The following is a 16,549-nucleotide window of genomic DNA, read 5'->3' as shown; positions in this document are numbered from 1 at the left end:
CTGTTTGACATGAAGTGGAAGTCCATTCCAAAGGTGTCATAACCTCTGGGAGACAAATCTGACCCTCCATGATGTTGTATTACTGTCACATACCAAGTTAAGGTCTTTAGAGTGAGTAACCTGTGTACGATTTGATGTCCGGATATGCAGAATTTCCAATATTGCATGGTCAAAGACTGCGTTATATGCAAGGCATAGATCGCCTTTCAGTAGCCAGTATGAAACAGAATAAAGTGACAGTGATTTCAGATGATCCACATAGGACAGATGCTGAAGACCTTGAAGTATCCTTGTGAGGAACCTTTGTGGTCTCTCAAATTGCTGCAGGTGCTTGGAAAAGTGCATACCAAAAGGGGCATTGTATTCTATTATTGGTCTGATGAGGGGAGAGTACAGACAGATTACAACTTCTTTCATTTTCTTGATGCAATGGCCCTACTTATGAGATGAGCAATATAGAATGTCATTCTTATTACTGGGGAGACATAGTGATCAAAGGTAAGGTTACTGTCAACCTGTGTGCCCAGGTCTCTCACCAGTGAATGCATACTTAGGGTTTTGTTATTGATGTGGTAGTTAGCAGGAACATTGCACATATTGGGAGGGATTATAATACATTTTTTGCACTGAGCTTATGGCCATGACTTTGGCATCAGTCATTTGTGTGTGTAAGACCTTCTTGAAGGATATTGACATCATTTGAAGATTGTATGACTGCTCCCAGTTTCAATTCATCACCCATCTTTTGTCAGCCACAGGGCTTTAGTTTTAGATTTTACTTTGGATAACTAGGTCAGAAACAGGAGAGATGCCAGGACAGATCCCTGTGGAACACCACTAGTTACAGGTCTGCTGTTGTTGGTGGATTCCCCTATTTTGCCTATATGTGATCTATCAGTGGGCTAGTTAGCGACACATCTAATGATATAAGGGTTGATACCTAGCTGGATGAGTTTGTTAATGATGCCTGACTGTGGATAGTGTTAAACATTTTGGCTAAGTCTAGGTAGGCTGTATGTGCAGATTTCCCCTCATCTAGGTCCTCAGTGACTGTCTCAAAGAGGTCCACAATGTTTCACAGGTATTATCTCTCTTTGACAAATCCAAACTGAGGAGGGGCAAGTGTTTCGAGCTTACCTATATCTTTGTTGATAAGGTCCATGATGATTCACTCCATGGCCTTGCAGATAAGGCTAGTCAGGCTAATAGGTCTATAGTTCCCAGGGTCAGTGGAAGCACCACCTCTGTGCAAGGGAATAATGGTGGCCATTTTCCATTCATCAGGGACCAAGTCAGTGGTTAGACTATGATTGAAAAGAGTACCCAATGATGTTGTTAATTCTTCTTGGAGCCAATGTATGCTGCAGTCTGGGATGTCATCAAGTCCCATAGATGCTATGTATTTGGCCTTAGAGAGGACATTTATGACTTACTCTTTAGAGATACAAGGTAGGGGACAGGTGGTAGGGATGTCATGGGGTATGTATGGCAGGGACAGGGGAGTGAAGTTTTCACAGAACGTGTCAGCAGTTAGTTTTGTCCACAGGCTCAGTATTTGTGGTATCATTAACTACCAGTTCGGCAAAAATCTGGGCCTGTTCTTTTAGGTAATGGATGTAACTAAAGAATGCCTTATGGTTGTCCTCAGTGGAGGAATCTAATTTGGATTCATAGTTTGCTTTTGAGGACCTCAGAAGAAGTCTTATTGGCGTGTTTAAGCTGAGGAAGGAGTATTTCCAGTTTAGGGCTCCCTCCCTCTTACTCTTCGACAGCAATTTCTCCTTCTTATTGTAAAGCCTTTTAATGGCAGTTGTCCACCAGGTAGGTTTGCTCTTCCTTGTGGAGCTTGGTTTGGTCCTATGAGGTATGGCTGAGTCAATGCAGTAAAACAAGTGTTTGTATAAAGCATTGGTGTAGAACTTGGCATAGTTGCTATTTCCCTCTGAGGAGTGAGGTGCAGTACAGATATTTAGTCAATCATGTAGGAGGTAATGATGTGCTTTGGAGAATTGTTTTAATTTCTTTGCTGTTGGGAGGGGTGGTGTGATAGTTACTTTGAATGGGACTGATTTGTGGTCATATTCACTAGGGAAGATCTCACAGTGGGGATGCTAGAGTGGCCCTCCCATATTGGTAAGCAGCAGATCCAGGATGTTTGCACCCATTGTGGAGGTGTCAACCAGCAGATCCAGTGCATTGGAGTTAATGAAGTTGAGGAAACTTTAGGAAAGTGAGCTACAGCATGAGAAATTTACCCGGTCAGTGGATGGTTAGTTAAAGTCACACAAAGCCAGGGTATTTGGATGAATTTTGGTAGACTCAAGTAGATCCAAATAGGTAGAGTGGGTGTTCTGAGTCATATATAGGGTCCTGTAGCTAGCAATGACTTAAATAGGTGTCCTACCAATAGTTAATTGTGCATGAAGTATCTCCAGGGAATCCTACTGTTTAACCAATCTGGAGGTTTAGTTATCTGTAATGAATATAGATACACCGCCTCCTTTAGTTTTCATGCCTTCAGTTTGTGATCTAAATGTGTGGAAGGAGGTATAGCCCAATATGGTCAGGGTGCTCTTCACAGTCATGAAGCTGTTCTCCATGACTGCTCAAGTGTGTAAGTCTTCCAAGGTGAGGACTACTGCCAGTCAGTGCAGTTTCATGTTAAGAAACCTATCATTTAGCAGCATAATCTTGTGGTTGTTTTTAGATGGGGTTTCTAAATTGTGAATTTTGTCCTTGACACACTGCTTAAAACAGGCACTATAGCAGTGGCAACAGCCTTGGCCAGTAGCTGAAATCCCAGGGGTGACAGATGAAGACCATCTTTGGCATAGTATCGCGAGGTTCATCGATGTCATCCTAGGGTGACAGTTACTGTATCCCCTTAGAATGACACCAGAAGCTAAGGTAATTAGTGAGGACAATTATTTTCTGTTTGTATTGAGGCATCATCCTAGTTGAAGGTAAAATGCTGCTTAAGGCTAGGGACATACTTGCCTGAGACACATAGTCTGAGAGTTCAGTCATGTCTCTCTTCATATAGTCCAGAGAGGTATGTCTCAAGACATTCACACCAGATAGACTATGATAGAATAACAACAGTACCTGTTGTGAGAATATGTGAGTGCAGGTGTGATATGGCGGATCCTGTCACCTGATAGACAGCTGACTGTAACCCTCTCCTTATCCAGCCTTGTGAGATGGACATCTGTGTGTCCCACAATGGAATCACTTATGACTAATATGTTTCTTTTAGTATTTTGCCTTACAAACTTAATGGATATGACACTGTTGTGAGAAATATTATGTGTATTGTGTTCTGCAGGATGGGGTTTACATCAGTAAGCCTTTGTTAGAACTGTACTGATGACATGGCATTGAACTCTAGCCATGTTACATGTAGAGAGGATGTAGAGTACAACAAGGGTATAATGTTGTGTGATAACTAGGTACGCAGGTCTCCTGGCTACTTCCTTTGATAGCAGTTGTAATTGTACACTGCTATTTTGTTGACACTGTTGCTTACATATTACATGGGGGTGGTGATTTTTCCTGCTATTGTTCACACTACAATGGACTCCTGTACTGGGTGTTTGATCATACGTGAGTATCTGTCATGGCACAGACAGGAAAAGGTAACTATTGCTACTATCCTAGTTGTGTCCACACCATTTTATGTTTGGCAACCTGCTGAATATGAGATGTGTAATCAAGCTGTGAATGCTGACAGCACTCCTTTATTGCTGTATCTCTACAAACTGTAATCCTATGCATGAGATCCTGACGTGTTCTCATTTATTTATATTTCAGGAAACATTATTCATGCATGTCGCAGGGCACCATTTACTGAGGTGGAAGACAACCTCATCATTGAGGATTTGTGCCAACATTACCAGGTCCTGCTGTCCAGAGGCAGGGATATAGGCCAAAGCGTGCAGCCCTGTGAGATGAACTGGTGCATAACATCAATGCCATGGGTCAGGAGAATCGTAGCTATGAACAGGTGCAACACCGTGCCACATATATGATAAATTCAGCATGGAGACATGCAGCTGACGTGGCCAGTTATCATCAGGTCACTGGAGGTGGGCCTGCAGCAGAACAACCTCTCTCAGCCGCAGAAGAATTCCTGGCAAACCTTGCAACATAGGATAGCTTCCAGGCATCAATAAGTCAATATATTGTGGACGTAGGTTCCTCTCATTCCTCTCAAGATGAGCATCCAGTTATGCTTAGTTAGATCAGCATTGGCATACTGTTGCATTAAGTGTGTCAAGGTGTATATAGTTTTCCATGGGTGTCAGGTGTTTTAATGGGAGGTTAGCTGCAGTTTTACGCTAATATAGAGATTGTGACCAACATACCTATTAACATAGCAGCTACTGTAAATGTGAAATATTTGGACATGTTACCCCCTGTTATACTGTAACATCTGGTGTTGTTGCCATTACCTCAGCCATTTTTTCAGAACCATCAGAAATTGGAAGAGGCTGTGATCCTGCTACTGGTAAGCACAAAACTGTTTTGTCAGAGATGTATATATAATTCAATGTATTCACTAAAGTGGCATCCCAGGCCTGCTGGCTGGATTGATGTACTGTCTGCATGATTGCCACCTGTTCAGATATTTTCTGAATGTCCACAGTTTAGACTCCTACCTCTGCCTTATAGGTGTGACCATAGTGATTGACTTGACAGTATTGTCAGGATGTTATAGGTTATCATAACAGTCAACTGTGCAGATTTTTGCAGAATGCCAGCAGTGTACATAATTTATGTTTTGTTCTTAATATTCTTGTTTAATGAGTAATTATTTCCAAATACCAACAGACCGGGGTTAGAAAATAATGTCCACATGTCCTACTATGGGAGGTTGGGGGGTATACAAGTCTGTAATAGTGACAGCAGTGTAAACAGTTTAACATATATTGCACCATAGTACTGCAGAACATAGTAGTGCATGTATTAATGTATTGATTTTTCCTTTTTATCACAGGTGACCATGGTGCTTGGTCTTTGTCCCCTTCACAATGTGATGTCAGTATCTCCTCAGACTCTGATGATGATGGTGGCCAAATTGAGGCAGAGCTGGGGGTTGCAGATGCTGAATCAGACACAGAGGTTGACATCCCTCATCCACCCTCATTATCACCGTACACAGACAGTATGCCTATGCATGCCCAGTCCCCTGAGACCACAGATACTGGACAGTCGGAAGGTGGGGACATTAAATAGGGAAGCGTGGTTACTGTTGCTTCAGTGACTGTCAACACAGTCGACACTGGCCATAGCCAAACAGCTGGTGAGCTCCGTACAGGTGGATTGATAGGGGTGCTCATACAAGGCCTGCTGTCCCTCCACCACCAGCCGCAGGTGTCTCATCACGTGTCACTTGGTATATTTTTAGGGCTGTCATGGAAACACAGGCACGTTCATAAAGGAAGTCCCGATGAATGCTCAGGGTTATGGATGCAGCACAGTCTGACGTCCATTACTACCTCCACCATGTGGCTGATACCCTGGAATGGTTGACTGACACAGAGGAAAGAGGTAGGTCTAAGACAGACCATGCACTATCTGTCTTGGAACGCATGTTGTCTGTAATGGAACGTCTGATTGGAGTTGAGCGTCATCCTTGTGGGTATAGGTCAGCAACTACATCTGCTGAGAGTCAACATGGTTGTGAACAATCACACTCCCATAGCACTCCAGAGGGGAGTGCACTGTCCACACCAAGATGCAGCAGGCCATAGGCTCATGGTCCTTGGTGTTGCGGTCAAGGGCACTTTCCCAACAGACATCAGTCATCCACAGAGTAGCACAGCATCTGACTTTGGGCATGGAGATGCCAGTGCATCTCCTGGCAGAACCAGTTCTCATGTTTGGGGGAAAAGATGATGAATTGTCACCTCTACCATGCACAACTCACAGCTGTCCAACATACAGACAAGTAGGGCTAGCACTGAGCTTGGCTGTGTTGATGAAGACACTCACACACCACTGTCACATTGAGGGCACCTACAGACACACATGCAACATTTCCATGGTCTATCTTGTCTGCTTCCCTTCCTGACTCACACACACATGCTTGCCATCCTATTGGGTCAGCCTAGGCCTCCTGCACCCCCAGACAACACCCTGTGCAAGTGCTGATAACTGTGCCACATCCCTATCATCTTTCTCATGGATGCAGATAAATAAAGCTATGTTTCTGATGCATAGAGTGACTATCTACATTAGTATGAGTTCATTTCATCCATTGTTGCTGTTGACATGCTACTTGTACTGGTCATTTAGAGATATTGTACTTTGCCATTTCTAATGTGTATAGCATAATAATCGAGTATGTTATGCTGGATGCTGTTGTAAGGGCTGTGGAGTCACACAATGAAATGTTTCTCATGGAAATGTTTGCATTTCACTTTCAGGATTGTGTAGTACACACGTATGGTTACACATCTACAATCAACGCATCAACATCAGAGGACAGGACTGAATTTCAGCACAGGAGAGAAATGTCATCAGAAAGGTAATACAGTATAGGTTCATGGGTTCATAGATTTATAGGTGTTTACTAGGCTAACGAACCCAAGTGCTTCTTTAACCCTAGCCATGCATCCCAAATCTTTGACAAGGTCTGATATCCTTGATAAATGTAATCAGGGTTTTGCGAGATGAAACATTTACAATCAGGGAGATGAACCATTTACAGTTTGCCATTAGATACATATGTCCCAAGCCAGGGATGATTGTCCTCTTCGCCATCCAGTTGTGTAACTTGCACTTGATTAGCATTAGGGCAAAATTCTGCTTCACATGAATGGGGAGTCTGTTCCATTTATAGGGTGTAGTCTCTGGGAGGCATACCTGTCTCTCTAGCATGGTATAGTTATACCACAGGCAAGGTGTAGGTCTAAAGAATGGGTAATTCTGGTGCTACTTGTTTCATTGCTATGCAGGAGGTCCACAGTGGGGTCTGACAATGCCCTGTATGTCAGGCATACATCTCCCTTCCAAAGGCTGTAGGACACAGAATACAGGGACAGGGCCTTGACATGGTCTGCAGAGGATATTTTACTATGCCCTGTATTGGCTTAGTGAGGAACTTCTGTGGATGTTCCAATTGTCAGACATGCCTGGTTAGGTGCATACCAAAGGTGGCATTGATAGGTTTGATGAATGTCAAATACAGTGGAACAATGACTTCTTGGACTTGCATGTCATACCTTTGTTCATCAGTTGCACAACATAGGATGGTTTCCCCAATACTGTATACATGTGACAGACAATGCCTAGATTACTATCTGTGTGTCGCTAAGTCCCTGACTACTGGGTCATCTTTTAAAGGTGTGCTGTCAGTATTATAGTTACTGGGGGTGGATGACTTCCCAAAGTATAGTATTGTGCATTTCTTGGCATTTATTGTTAGTCCATGGCTCTGACACCAGTTATATGTCTCTATCAGCCACTCCTGGAGAACATTTGTGTCAGTGTGGGCTTCAATGACAGCTCTTAATTTGCAGTCATCCGCAAATGTATTCAGCCAGAGACCACTGACAGTGGCCCTGACTTCAGAGAAATAAATGCCTAAAAGGAGCGGTCCATGGATTGATTCATGACGGAGTCCATTTGTGACTGGCCTCTTTGTAGAGGTGGACTCCCCAAGGCGCACTTCTTGGGTCCCATCTGTGATCCACTTTGCTATCCACCAGGCCACAGCTGACATATTAGTTTTCACCTAACCTCTTGAGTTTGTCAACAATGCCTGATGCGGGTATAGTGTCACATGCCTTGTCACGCCATAGTAGAGAGTGTGAACCATTTTTCCCTCATCCATTGCTTTGGTTATCTTCTCAAATAAGTCCACCAGGTTGGGAGGCATGATCTGCCCTTGATGAAATCAAACTGGGCTTCATCGAGTACCTGGAGGTGTACTACATCTCTAGTAATAATTTCCAGGATAATTATTCTCATTTATTTATTTATTTATTTATTTACTGGGAAATTCCGACTGGTCACAGGTCCATTTTCAGCTGAGGCCCGGGGAGAAAAGGTCCACACAATCAAAACAAGTAACAATGCAAAGTAAGTAAAACTGTTGTAACATGAACTGTAAGGATATATGAAGAAAGCAATTGTGTTACATAAAATGCAGAACTACACCATAAAAATTAGAGGTGACACTGTAAACACAGGAATTCATAGTGTGCCCAGCTGATAACTATTCTTGGATAAATTGAAAGAATAAACATTTACGTCTTTTAAACTTGTTAAATTGGCAGTTATAGTTAAGTATGCTAACAAACATACAGCTGATATGCATCATACGAGATGTAAGCAGGAAGAGTAGAGAAGAATATAAGAGGGAGAGGAAGATAAAAAAGGGGGTATAAAGATCTGACTATGGGAGGCAGGGTAGGAAAAGGGGGGACAAGAGGATGTGAGGAGGGGAACATAAGGTAGTCTTAGTCTGGATTGGTACAAGTTCCCAGGATTCATGAAGCTTGCTCCAGCCGCAGGCCAAATCTAATGCCAAATATGGCCGCCAAGCAATTCAGGTATGAGCTGTTTCCATGTGCACTACCAGCATACACCACAGCTGCGCAGCTCCCGGTGCATGTATGCTAATTACCCCATGCACAGCAGTGTAGCATGCAAATGAAAGTATATAGCGATTCCTGAAGTGGTGCAGGCGTAGTGTAAGCATGCAGAAATGTAAACACAAAAAAACAGTTTACATTTTTTCAGACATAAAATCGGAGCCATGACAGTGGTCCAAACTCACATATTATAATGTTAATATATGCCAATTGCTAAATATATAGCCAATGGCATAAAAAACATGCACAACACATAAAAAATAACATTTAATGTCATGGCCACACTAACACAAAGGAAAATCGCATTGCATCGATGTGCAAACGGGATCACAATGAAAATATATTTATATGTAATAAAACAGCAATGTAACACATTTCATAAATTCCCCATAATAGTCAATGGCACGCATGCTACACCACAACCATGGCACAAGGGTTGCTAAGGGTCTGTGACAGTGTTCTGTGCAGTAACTAGGAATTTGTAGTCAATGCCATGCCAATGAGTCAAGTAATACTAAATCGCAAAATCCCCACTGGTGTAAGGATGTACCTCACAGCATAGTGGTGCAACACCAAAGTGTGGCCTGGAGATAAAGATGACATCAAGAGATGGGTGCACCACCTTAGCTGTAAGCACATTGGAGCATTGCTAATCTGGGTTGTCTGTTGCTAAGCAAAGCCGCAGGATAGGGGTATGGAAGTAGCCATAGCTTTGCTTAGCTGGGAGCACACAAGGTAACTGAAAGTGCATGTGAACGTGGATGAAAACGTGCTTGAAACCCGGTAAACAGCTGTGTACCACAGCTGAAACAGGAAGGATATGGGAAGACAATAAGGAAATGCTGCAGCATGGTAATTGGAGTACAAATGAGTAATTAACACCTAGGAACTCACAGTGGGACATTGACAACAGCTAACAAGGCTACTAGCAGCTACCTGCAGAACAGGAAAGGGGATGTGCCGTACTGCAAAGAAAAGAGAAATGTCAAAGCAAAACAAAGCAAACTTGCAGCAGATCAGCTACATAGCACATTTCGCTACACAATCCTGGGTTGGGAAAGTACAAAACAAGAAAGCAGGCAGCTGGATGCATGCCTGCCTGACAATGGGAGGGGAATTGGGTTGAAAAGTGAAGTAAAGGGCAATAGATGAATCATGGCAGCCAAGTGTAAGTCAACACCAAAGGCCCCACAATAGCAGTACCTGCTGTAAAACCCATAATTAAGATACCCTGCAGCTGGAATTGCACATACACACCCAATTACAACAGCAGTATCCATTGCACAATAGTATAAAGGGTGAAATCACCTCACACACACTTGTGTATTCCCAGACACTCTGCACCATTTGTGTATACAAACGGGGAACTTTTTAATATGTACATGTTAGGGGCTGCCATAGCTTTGATTCACCAGCATGTGTTGGAGACAGATGGTGATGTGGAGGATGATGCTGACAACCATCTCAGGCACCGGAGGAGGAGAAGAGTGTTCAGACCCAGGGTGACCTGCCAGGGACTACATGATATGGAGATAGTAGAGCATTACAGGGTGGACAGAGACACCATACAGCAACTTGTTGAGCTGTTCCGGCCACACCTCAGAGCCAGAAATAACAGAGGGGAATCCATCCCAGTGGACATGAAGGTATGTGTAAGCTTGAGAATACTAGCCACAGGTACCTTTCAAAGGCCAATTGGGGATATCATGGGGATTTCACAGGCATCAGCATCCAAGGTACTCTACAAGTTCCTGGATGCAATGTTACCACATGCCAATGAGCACATATACTTCCTCTGAATGCAGGAGGAGATGGCCAGCAATATGTGTCTCTTCCACCATGTGGCAGACTACCGGGAGGTACTGTGTGCAATAGACTGCATGCACATACACATCAGGACACCACTCAGTGAGCGAGGTAGGTGCTACATAAACCACAAGGGATACCCGTCCATCAACTGGCAGGTCGTGTGCAATTCCCAGGGCATTATCATGGATGTTTGTGCTGGCAGCCCTGGAAGCTATCACGATTCCCACATCTGGCATGCTTCACAGCTGTGTCAGGTATTTTCCAGGGGGGACATTCCATATGTCCACTTGGTGGAGGACGCTGGCTATGCACTGGAACAGTGGATGATGACTCCCATCAGAAATGCATACCCATGCAAGAACGCCATAATGAGGCACACGCAGAAACCAGAATCATCGTAGAGCATGTGTTTGGGATGCTGAAATCACAGTTCCGTTGCTTGAACATATCTGGTGGAGCACTGCAGTACTCTCCAAGCACGTGTGCCCACATCTTCATAGTATGTGCCATGCTACACAATATTATCCTGGGGAAACAGCTGCAGCAGGGACAGAATGGTGAAGGCCCTCACAGCCCACCACTATTGCCAAGGGGCCCCAGAGGCACAGACAGACTCAGACCACGAACACCCTGTGCTAGCCCCAGTAGGCAGACGGAGGCGTGACCAGTATGCCCATGCCTTGGCAAAGAGGGAACATATAGCACACACACTGACAGTGTAGGCACCCATGGACTGACACCCTTCTCCACCTGCACACACAGCAAACATGTATGGCACACACACACGACCACGTATAGGTGGTCTACTGTGTGCAGCTGGAATTGCACATACACACCCAATTACAACAGCAGCATCCATTGCACAATAGTATAAAGGGTGAAAGCACCTCACACACATTTGTGTATTCCCAGACACTCTGCACCATTTGTGTATACAAATGGGGAACTTTTAATATGTACATGTTAGGGGCTGCCATAGCTTTGATTCACCAGCATGTGTTGGAGACTGATGGTGATGTGGAGGATGATGCTGACAACCATCTCAGGCACCGGAGGAGGAGAAGAGTGTTCAGACCCAGGGTAACCTGCCAGGGGCTACATGATCTGGAGATAGTAGAGCATTACAGGGTGGACCGGGACACCATACAGCAACTTGTTGAGCTGTGCCGGCCACACCTCAGAGCCAGAAATAACAGAGGGGAATCCATCCCAGTGGACATGAAGGTATGTGTAAGCTTGAGAATACTAGCCACAGGTACCTTTCAAAGGCCAACTGGGGATATCATGGGGAGTTCACAGGCATCAGCATCCAAGGTACTCTACAAGTTCCTGGATGCCATGTTACCACATGCCAATAAGCACATATACTTCCCCTGAATGCAGGAGGAGTTGGCCAGCAATATGTGTCTCTTCCACCATGTGGCAGACTATCCAGAGGTACTGTGTGCAATAGACTGCACGCACATACACATCAGGACACCACCTGATGAGCAGGGTAGGTGCTACATAAACCACAAGGGATACCCGTCCATCAACTGGCAGGTTGTGTGCAATTCCCAGGGCATTATCATGGATGTTTGTGCTGGCAGCCCTGGAAGCTATCACGACTCCCACATCTGGCATGCCTCACAGCTGTATCAGGTATTTTCCAGGGGGGACATTCCATATGTCCACTTGGTGGAGGACGCTGGCTATGCACTGGAACAGTGCATGATGATTCCCATCAGAAATGCACACCCATGCAAGAACGCCATAATGAGGCACACGCAGAAACCGGAATCATCGTAGAGCATGTGTTTCAGATGCTGAAATCATGGTTCAGTTGCTTGAACATATCTGGTGGAGCACTGCAGTACTCCCCAGGCATTTGTGCCCACATCTTCATAGTATGTGCCATGCTACACAATATTATCCTGGGGAAACAGCTGTAGCAGGGACAGAATGGTGAAGGCCCTCACAGCCCACCACCATTGCCAAGAGGCCCCAGAGGCACAGATAGACTCAGACCATGAACACCCTGTGCCAGCCCTAGTAGGCAGACGGAGGCATGCCCAGTATGCCCATGCTTTGGCAAAGAGGAAACGTATAGCACACACACTGACAGTGTAGTCACCCACGGACTGACACCCTTCTCCACCTGCACACACAGCAAACATGGATGGCACACACACACGACCATGTATAGGTGGTCTACTGTGTGCATCCTACATAGGCAGCCCTCAACTATTGTACACACAACTGCCAATGGCAAAAGGTAAGTCAATACCTGAACAGTAAATTAAGCTATCAGCATGTGTCGATACTGTTTGCATAGGTTCATAGGAACATAGGTAGGTACATGTCTAACTGCCTGAGGTCATTCATAAGCATAGCCAAAATGTGTCTGCTGTCACCATCCCATTGATTAACTAACTGTCCCTCTGTGGAACAGAGCCAATTGTGGGATCCTTGGGGTGTATCCTGACATATACCAGTGCTGGACGGTTACTGGTAAGAGTGGTTACACCTTGGTCTTGCATGTGGATCTTATTAACATAGTATAACAAATGTAATTGGTTGTTGGACTACCTTGGTAATAGGTGTCTTTGATTTCACTATATTCTAAGGCAGTAGTGAGATTTATTTAATGTCATACTAATTAAGGGAATTAAGCCAATCACCTAAAACAATTTAGTTCATTACTACCAAGGTCTGTTGTGGTCTCTAGATTAATGACCTCTGGTTTTGAGATTTATCTATTATATCTTAATCCATTCCTTTTATCCAGTTATATATATATGTGTTGGATATCCATCTGGCAGTATTCCTCTGGTCAGATTATTAGACTTTATTATCATATATTTTAGGAATACTATTACATTGTGGAACCATCCTCCCATACTAACCTTCCTGATTTTTCAGGTTGGTAAATTAGGCTTGGCATTTTGTTGGGGCGGCTGGAGGTGCCCCTTACCAACTTCTGCTTAAATTGGAGCAATTATAGAAGTTTTTTCTGGGTTTGTCAATAACTGCCATTCCCTCTTTTTGCAATTTTTTATTATTTTATTTTTTATTAGACATTTGCAGCATGGACCTTGAGAGTATATTATCTGTATTATGTGCCGATTGGGAGGATATTGGAGTGTTTGGGATTAATACCTCACCAGGCAGTAATCCAAGTAACAGTGATCAACAGATTTCATCTGACTGTGATTTGTCCTTCCATTCTCTTACAAAAGGCCTCAAAACTTTGAGATCCAACATATGGCATTTGAAATTGTTTAGAGCATATTCAAATAAGAATATTGCACCCAGGGGCTTGAGAATACGGCTCCAACCATTGGTAGGCAGACCGGATGATAAGTTGAATTGTGACTGGAAGGAGGCCTTACAAACTGGGTCTATGTTATTTGTGAATGTTCTTTTACAATACTATGAGAGGATGGTAGATGTGAATATTCAGGAGGTCAAAACATTATGTTGTGATTGTAAAAAATATGAGTCCCTGTCCAAATTCCAGGATAACCTAAAGAAGTTATCCAAAGAATTGACAAACCACGAAAGAATTATCAAAGAAAGAAAGATTAAAAAATTTCATAGAGATTATTTTGATTACCAAAGGGGACGCCCTTTTGAGTTTAATCGTTCAGTCAGATTTGCAGAGGTTGGTCAGGGGCTTGCCTCTGATCACCCCAAGAAAAGACCAAGATCTATTCTGAAAAATAGGGATGGGTTCAACAACAGCACTTCAGGAGAGGATTCCTCTCTTACAGATTATGACAGCTCAGGGGACGGGATCACCACACAAAAAGAAAACAAACAAAAATATCCCTTTAGAAATGGTTCCGAACACAGAGGGGGACGGAAGCATAAGAAAAGATCCATTAGAGCATTCCCTGGAGGGCTTGATCCAGAACTTTCTAACATAAGTCAAGATGAACAACTTAATCAAAATGTTTTAAACCCATCTAATGTAAGTTTGTCTGGTGATCAACAAATTCTTTTGAATAAAGGGCTTAGTTTTATACCTGGCTTTTTTTCCCAATGAATACCATATTGTTACAGATGTTATTAATTTTTGTTGAAGTCTAAACCTCAGCTTGTTTTTTGCAGATGATACATCTCAAAGATCTAATGAATTCAGATTTGGCAAATCTGAATTCCAGCCTCCAATGAACAAGCATGTGTCGATTTTCATGCAGTCCGTCTTCAGGGATCTACACTTTCAAAATTATGGATACACTATGTTGAGACACATCCTTTCACAGCAGGAGAGCATTGCCCTCCAACAGTTACGTAACAACAAGGACATAGTTATATTACCAGCAGAGAAGGGTGGGGCCGTGGTTGTACAAAACATGAGTGATTATCTTCATGAGGGTTTATCCCAGTTATCAGATACAGCATGTTATATGAACATGACCATAGACCCAACCCCGAATTTCAAGCAAGAAATTGACTCTTTCCTGAATCTAGCATGTGAGGAGGGTATCATCATCAAAAAATGTGTTATACAACTTTTGGTCAAGGACCCCCGTAAGCAGATTATGTATTTACTACCCAAAATCCATAAATCACTAACCAAACCTCCGGGAAGACCGATAGTTTTGGGTATTGGTTCCTTGACCGAACCCTTGTCAGCCTTTCTGACACAACATCTTAAACCTCTTTTGGGTTTGGTCAGGGCAAGGCTACAGGACACTACACAGTTCCTCAAAATCATAGAGGACACACAATTGGAGCCTGGGTGGCTAATGTGTTCATTGGATGTTAAAGCCTTGTATACCAGTATACCACATTGGGCTGGATTGCAAGCCCTTAAATACTGGTTGGATAGGGCTGGTTTATATTCACCGGGGTTTAATACATTATTAATTTGCATGTCAGAACATGTACTTAACAAAAATGTTTTTTATTTTCAAGGGCAATGCTACTGGCAATTACAGGAATGCAATGGGAGCATCTTTTGCTCCCATTTATGCCGACCTGTTTATGGCATTCTTTGAAGAGTGCATGATCTACGATGCATCTCACAACATATATTTGGTAGAAATGGACATCTGGCGTAGGTACCTGGATGACTGTTGGATGGTATGGCGTGTGGATGTGGGATATTTGCATGAATTTGTAGAGTATCTTAATGGTAATATCTGGGGCATTGAATTTTCTATTACCTTTGATATGCAGACTATTAATTTTGTGGATGTAACTGTTTCAAGAAATCACGATCATACCATGGCTACCAGAGTGTTTCGCAAATACCCCCTATATAATACTCTATTACATGCATCGAGCATGCACCCATGTCATACCATCAGAAAAATCCCGGTTTTACAATTTGTGCGTATGAAACGCCTTAGTTCTACCAAATCAGATTATGATATTGCTAGTCTTGACTTATGTCATAGATTTGCTAGTAGAGGGTATAACTTTGAAGATATCAATGAAGCATGGACTCGATCCTCCAAAATGAACAGGAACAGATTGCTGGATTATAAGACTCCTTCCGGAGATTCCCGATCATCTACAATCAGATTCATCACAACATATGGTAGGAATTATTATGTGATTAGGGATATTATCAACAGACATTGGAATATCCTACTAGCCAATGAACAACTCAGATCTATTCTGGGGGAAGAATGTCAATTTTTATATAGGAAAGGCAAAACATTGGGCTCCCATCTATCTCATTACAAACACATTGGTAGTGGTGGAGCAATTCATAAACAGCTTACAATAATGGGACATGAATTGTTAGGCACGCATCCATGTGGCCACTGTGGCTCTTGTAAACAGATTACCAAGTCCCACTTTTCGAGTCGAAACACTAGTAAGGTCTTTGACTGTAACATTTTTGGGAACTGTAGTAGTGACTGGGTTGTTTACTTGGCTTCATGCCATTGTGGAGCATTCTATGTTGGCCAGACTTCTAGGCCACTCAGGTCACGAATAAATGAACATCGCAGTGATATTAAAAACAAAAAGGAGACTAATGCCTTATACCGACATGTCTCAAAACATCAACAAGCACAGTTTATGTTTATGATCATAGACCGAATAGTTGGTGATCGCAGCAACCCACAAGGGTGGCATGGTTTCTTAAATCACAAGGAAAAGTACTGGATAATAACTTTGGGTGCACTTTTTCCACCTTGACT

The 16,549-nt window shown here is 43.2% G+C and overlaps 1 protein-coding gene across 1 annotated transcript in view; it reads right to left on the bottom strand.

Annotated features, from left to right (window-relative positions):
- Positions 1-16,549, bottom strand: part of MCHR2 (melanin concentrating hormone receptor 2) — a 2,243,283-nt gene that overhangs the window by 238,291 nt on the left and 1,988,443 nt on the right. The window lies entirely within an intron of this gene.

Source organism: Protopterus annectens, chromosome 1.part0, assembly GCF_019279795.1.
Source record: "Protopterus annectens isolate FY-2018-M chromosome 1.part0, PAN1.0, whole genome shotgun sequence".
NCBI classification, from domain to species: Eukaryota; Metazoa; Chordata; order Ceratodontiformes; family Protopteridae; genus Protopterus; species Protopterus annectens.
This window is presented reverse-complemented; position numbering and strand designations above follow the sequence as displayed.